At 39.3% G+C, this 6,112-nt stretch overlaps 1 long non-coding RNA gene across 1 annotated transcript; it reads left to right on the top strand.

Annotated features, from left to right (window-relative positions):
• Positions 1-341: 341 nt before the first annotated feature.
• On the top strand, positions 342-5,881 carry LOC128136536 (uncharacterized). The gene is made up of 3 exons (XR_008233400.1): positions 342-405; positions 4,979-5,175; positions 5,810-5,881. It is a non-coding gene; the product is annotated as an uncharacterized LOC128136536 (long non-coding RNA).
• Positions 5,882-6,112: the final 231 nt, after the last annotated feature.

Here is a 6,112-nt window from a genome sequence, read left to right on the forward strand (position 1 = left end):
GATGGAATCAACTGCTCTATAAATGTGTCTCTTTTAGATGTCAAAAGACTGGGTGAAATGCATCAACGTCATGTATGTATAGGGATTTTTTTTCCTGCATTTCTGTGTCTTATGGGTCATTATTACTATTGACTCTGGAAGCATATCCTGCATCATGTCTGAGAGCAGTGAGACATTTGGCTGTTCTTACCTAGGAACAGGAGCACTGGAATCGGCAGCCAATTGTCAAGATAAATCCTTTGAACTCATGGGTTTGATCCTGGAAACTGGCAGAAATCTGAATTAGCTCACAACCCCTGTGGGAGGAACACTCTTTTACAAAGCTTGGGCTGATGCCATAGAGGACCATAGACGTGATGACTGTGTTTTGTTAATGACCCTACTATTCTCTCAGGAGCAATATTAGTGAGTATTATGAGTCAATGCTTTCTAGTAGCAGCCTTATTACTTATATTTGGAATTACAAGAATGAAATGGTCAAAACTTTAAACTTCAGCTAAGAAAATAGAAAGCGGGAGTGTGGGGGGGGAGTTTTAACCCAAAACAAACTTTTCTTTTTAATCTCATTTATATCAATACAAGGTGGTGTGTTGTTCACCATGAGTGTTTCTCTAATATTGCATTTTCTGTTTATGATATTGTGTCCCTGACCAGAGCTGACACTTTGGCAAGATTCTCCTGCTCTTTTTGTAGGAGGTTCCAGAATGGCCAATAAATAAAACTAACTATTCTCTAGATATATTAAACTGGCAGATTTTACAGGCAGTAACTTCACACACAATCAGAGCTAGGTCACTGCATGGAATACCAGCAATCCCTCTTTTCTCTTCAAATCTTTTGAGCCGAGTTTCCATTATTGTGGTACACATTCATCTCCTTTTTTCAGCTTTTTCTAGTACTACCTACCTTGAGAGAGTGCCTGGAGGCACAGAGGGTATATGCAAACTAAGTGATGGAATGAAATACGGATATATCCACACCAGTGCCAACCCTAGCAAACACATCCTTGGGGGTGAAGGAACTCCATGAGCTTGTCCCAGAACTGTCTAATTGAGTGATTACAGATATATTTTAACATTTCTAATTTAAATGCAGCCAACTTCTGTGTTTGTTCTGCCTTGCATGAGTTAGATGGCACGTTAAAACGTACAATCCATATCCTAATCATCTCATAGCCCAAACAGATAGGTCACTTGCAGGATAATTCAGTACCTTGCCCTCTTCCCTTTATCTGGTCAAGCTCTTTTCCTCTAGTAAACTGGGAATAGATTTCTTGCTTGGCTAATTAGTTCTAAACTGCCTTCTACCGTCACATCTTCAAGCTTGCACCTTAAATATTATGTGCATGTTAGTGAGATAATGAGTACGGATTTCAGATTCTCTTCATTTTCCAGGTGGAAGAACTGAGACAGAGAAATGTTAAGGTTAGAATTTGCCTTACCTAGCTTTAAAAGTCTCAGAGTTAGATCCCTGAGCTAGTAATTTCAGGCCACCTTTATGTTCGTAAAGCAGCTGCAGAAGGCAATTATTCGACCTACCTTATGCTGAGATGAATTGTCTTCCCTCACTTTTATTAATTATAAAAATCTATTATTGTCAAAGTGTAAATACACACCTATACTCTGTGTAGATAAAAATGTCATCAAAGCAAGTGTGTAACTGAAATGGTAGTTTATATTCCTTGACAGTATTTCAGAGTAGGCACTTCCTTATCTAAAGACTTTCTGTTAAATTTTACCCATCACCATTCTTTGGGTGCAAAAGTATACTCCTGAAATACACCTTAAAGTGGGTGTAGCTTAATCCACTAGGATTAAGACAAGTCAAATTATAAAGTAGGTGGGATAATTTTAGATGTTATTATTATTATTAGACATTACAAAGGAACAGAAATGCTGATAGGTGCCTCAGAAGATGTGGAGAAAGCCAAGTGCTTGCATGAAGGCACCTGCACTATAAACGATGATAATGCAATAAGTACTGTGGGATTCACCTGTACTAGAATACAGAATACTAGAATACTAGAATACTAGATTCTATGATTCTATGATTCTATGATACTAGAAAATTAAGCACACTCAGGACCACACTCTGGCAAGGAGGGAGGATGTCATGAAAAGCCTACATACTTATTGTTAAGGTCTTTTACCCTCCAAACTAGGGAGACCATCAGCTCTCTTTTAAAAATTACTCCGTAATATTTAAATTCCCAAATTCTTCAGAGGAAGTGCTTGGGACAGTTATTTGCCAATGGCCAATAACACATCAGGGAAAATTCTAGCAGTGTGCCAGTATAGATGTCACTCGATTGATCCTGAATTAGTAATAGCATATTAATGAGAAAGCAAAGTTAAAATGCAAGCATGATTTTGGAAGGTTTTGCCTTATCTAAGCAATTTATTCTTATCTCTTTTCACTATCAATTTGAATTCTTATATTACATCTCCAGCATAGCATTATTGTTAGTGATATACTTCCTGGAGGTGAGGAACTGATCACAAAGACATGATACAACCTCAAAATTGTCTGGAATTGAAATGATATCTCTTTCAATACAAAACATATTTTAAACTATATGACTTCCCTTTCATCTGTGGGCTTTCTTTAAATTCATTATCAGAATCAGAAATTAGTCACTCTTGAGGCACAGCATACTGTGCTATGTTGACTGCTGTTCTAATAATGCATGAAACAAAAGGAAATAAGGGAACAAAAATATGAGAACTGGAGAACTGGTTACTAGAAAGTGGGTAGAGTGTGATGGACCAAAAGGCTAAAAAAATAAAATAAAAAATCAGAAAGCTGAGAAAGTAATTGATTCAATGAGAAAGAAAAGATTAGGCAGTTCATGTGAAGAACTAAATGATAAAATAGTACTAGAAGTAGCTACAAACATCCTTAGGGTTGGTCGAGTTGTTGGAAGAAGAGACTAGTATACAGGCAAGTAAACAACATCACTGAGGGAAAAGAGTAAAAAGAAGGAGGGAGGAAAAAAAGATGTGGAGAAGCCACTGACTGTAATCCTTGATGATAATATTAACTGAAAATGAGAGGTCATTATTCATTTGGAGGTTAAAGTATCTGACTTCAGAGATCCACAATCTCGGTTTTCTACCTACAATTGCTAACTGGCAAATATACTTTCTACAACAATACCTTTAAAGTAAAAGATGCAAAATATTCACAAGGCATTAGTAGAAAATTCCAGGAGGTGCTGTCTTTGTAAAGGAAATGTAGACAAAAATGTCACAGGATGCTGATATGTGGGGACAGAACTGCATGTATTACAGATAGATATTAAAGCACAACTTCTCTGAGACTGGAGGATCTTAGGGGTGGGTTCTTGTGAATAAATTACAAGACCAACATTATTCAATAAAATATATTTTGTGTCTTAATCCAGAATGTATTGATTTCCTTCCATTAACTACAGAGAGCTTTGAATTAGCTCCTGGATGGAATAATTTGACTCCCTTTGCAAGTAACTCTTGAACAAAGAAATGAGATACAATTCATGAGATCGCTTGTTACAAATTATTCATCCAAACCTACTTAAAATCTAATAAAACACTCTTAAATCAACACTAGATGTGTTTAGCTTGAGACCTGAATTTAGATGGCTTTCAAGTTTCTCTAATGTTCACTTTCATTAGAAACCAGGGGTGAAAATGAAAATGAACTGGTGATGGAAACTTCCTTTTTTTTCCTATCAGCTCAGTTCTCTGTTGGATAAAATGTGCTTTGATTGCTTTGAATAAATAAAAAGAAAAACAGGGAGCTGGGAAATTGTTTGCTGAATGTGAAGCATAGAAGCAAACTGTGTGAGATCTGCAGGGAATGAAATGACCACAAAGGGCACTCGCCTTGAACCTTTATCAAAATCTTGTAATACTTACAGATGCAGAGGAGGAAAGTATTGTTAGCTAACACACTGGGGACAGGGGAAAGGAGAGACCAAATGGATTGCTAAATGTTACCGTGAAGAAACAGAAATACGGTGGTAATCAAAATTGCAATTAAAAAAAAAAACAAAACCAAAAAAACAAAACCAACAACCTTCCTTCAAGTTAATTGGAATAAAATCTAGCCTAGATCTGGACTGTGGAGAGTAGAGACTTGTCAGCTAGGTCCTTGGTGTCTTCATTCATTTCAGCAATACATTTTCTATGCATGAGCATTTTGTAAAGGGACAGAAGGGGTACTCACTGGCTGGTGGCTTGCTTGAAATGGCTTTGAGGCAATTGTAAAAGTTTCCTTAAAAATTAATATTGGAGCTTCCAGCTCCCGCAGCTCCTTTCTGCTTCCTTGTTCAAGGATTGTGCCAGAAAACCAACCGCACCGTCCCCTTCAGAAGCAGGTGCAACAGCCCGACAATAATCCAATAAAAATCCTATTAGCTGTGTCTCCATGACACTCCTGGTATCCATGGGACCCACAATATCTTTAATGCAGACAATAAATCCAGACCATTTCCTCCTTCAATTGCTCCCAATATGGCTCCACTCCTAGCACTGTTCAGCTAACCTTTTGTTGCCACATTTTCTCATGAATGCTGAATCACTCTCTAATCTTTACAATGAAACAAGTGGAGTCCCCACTAAGTGAAACACATCAGTCAGGTTTAGTTATCCAAGCACAATTGCATCCAGGTGCATTGCTGTGGATTACAACCAGCAGCGACTCAGCACTGACTGTAAAAATATCAGTTCCATGTCTGCAAAGTTTGGGGAAGGTTTTGTGGCAATTACCGTCTGACCAAAACATCCCAGGTTAACCCCAAAGTGGCCAGAGCAGAGAGTACATCGCTAGGTTAAAAGGGTGTCTATGTGTGGATAGGAGGCATGTAGTGAGTTAAAACAAAATGGTGTGAAACTGATGCCAGGAGAACAGCTTAACGAAAAATGCAAACAAAAGCAAAGCAAGGACAAACGCATGAAGGAGGTGAACTGACAATACCTCGTCTCCTTGGACCCTTTAGGAGCTATGGATGCTCATGGAGGTTCGCTGACTTACTGCTTTGTTAATCACAGTAGCTGAATCCAACCCACGCGTTAACTACTTGTGAGGGTGTGGGACAGTGTGGCATTGCTAAATGAAAGGAAAATTTATTGTTTGAACCCACCCCTGCTGGTAGTCCTGCTACCATCTGTGCATTGCACTGTGGCACTTCTCAAGGTAAGACTCACCTCTGTTGCTAACCGAAGAGCCCCAGCCAGCAGCACCCACGCACACCGAAAAGTTCAATACACCACTGGCTGCCTTCATTACTAAGTCCGCGGGTTATTTTCATGGCATCTGTATGGCTAGGAGATGGATAAGAGGCAGAGCCTGGAGTACTCAGAGACCATTTCAGAGGCTGCTCTTTCAGAGCAGCAGATTATTATCCTTCATCCCTGCAGATCCTTAAGACCCAGCGCCTGGCAATAGGTTTGCTGGGGTGGAAAGTCAAGTTGCAGCTCAGTTACTTGCAATCTCTTCCCATACTCTCAGAAAGTTTAAAGGGAAGAGATTTAGGAGAATGGATTTGATCTCTGTTTATATGAATGCTTACTCTGTAGAAGAGGCAAGTTTTAATATGTAGTTAAAAGAACCAACAAGTGATTGTGAATGACTTAGCTAAAGGAGAGGAATACACAGACAGGCTATTTAAAATTCTGTGCACTTTGTTGTGATTTAGACTACCTCTTTAATTACTTTTTACGGCTGGCTGCTTAGAATTGCACATTGTTTATAGACCTATTCCCGTACAGGTTTTGTCATATGATCCAGTTTTGAGCGGAACTAAATAACTTTTGTGCTCTCATTCCAGTACAGGCTCAGCAGCAGCAGCTCAGCGTGAGAACAACTACCTGTGAATGAAGAGAGGGTGGAGGAGTTCCTCCTGGGGCAGAGGTGTATTCCCCTGGGAACCTCCTGGCTGTAATAAGCTATAATGCTTATTATGTATGGTCAATGAAGTTGTCTCTCTTACTGCAGACACACGAGGACTGAATATTTGTCCAGTGAGGCTGCCTTGTGGTGCTCCCTGTCCTGCTGTCACCTAAACCAGAAAGAAGAACCTGCAGCAAGAAGGTCATAAGGCTCCTTGAAAAGGAGTGGAGGGCTGGTCTTG

Source organism: Harpia harpyja, chromosome Z (genome assembly GCF_026419915.1).
Source record: "Harpia harpyja isolate bHarHar1 chromosome Z, bHarHar1 primary haplotype, whole genome shotgun sequence".
NCBI lineage: Eukaryota > Metazoa > Chordata > Aves > Accipitriformes > Accipitridae > Harpia > Harpia harpyja.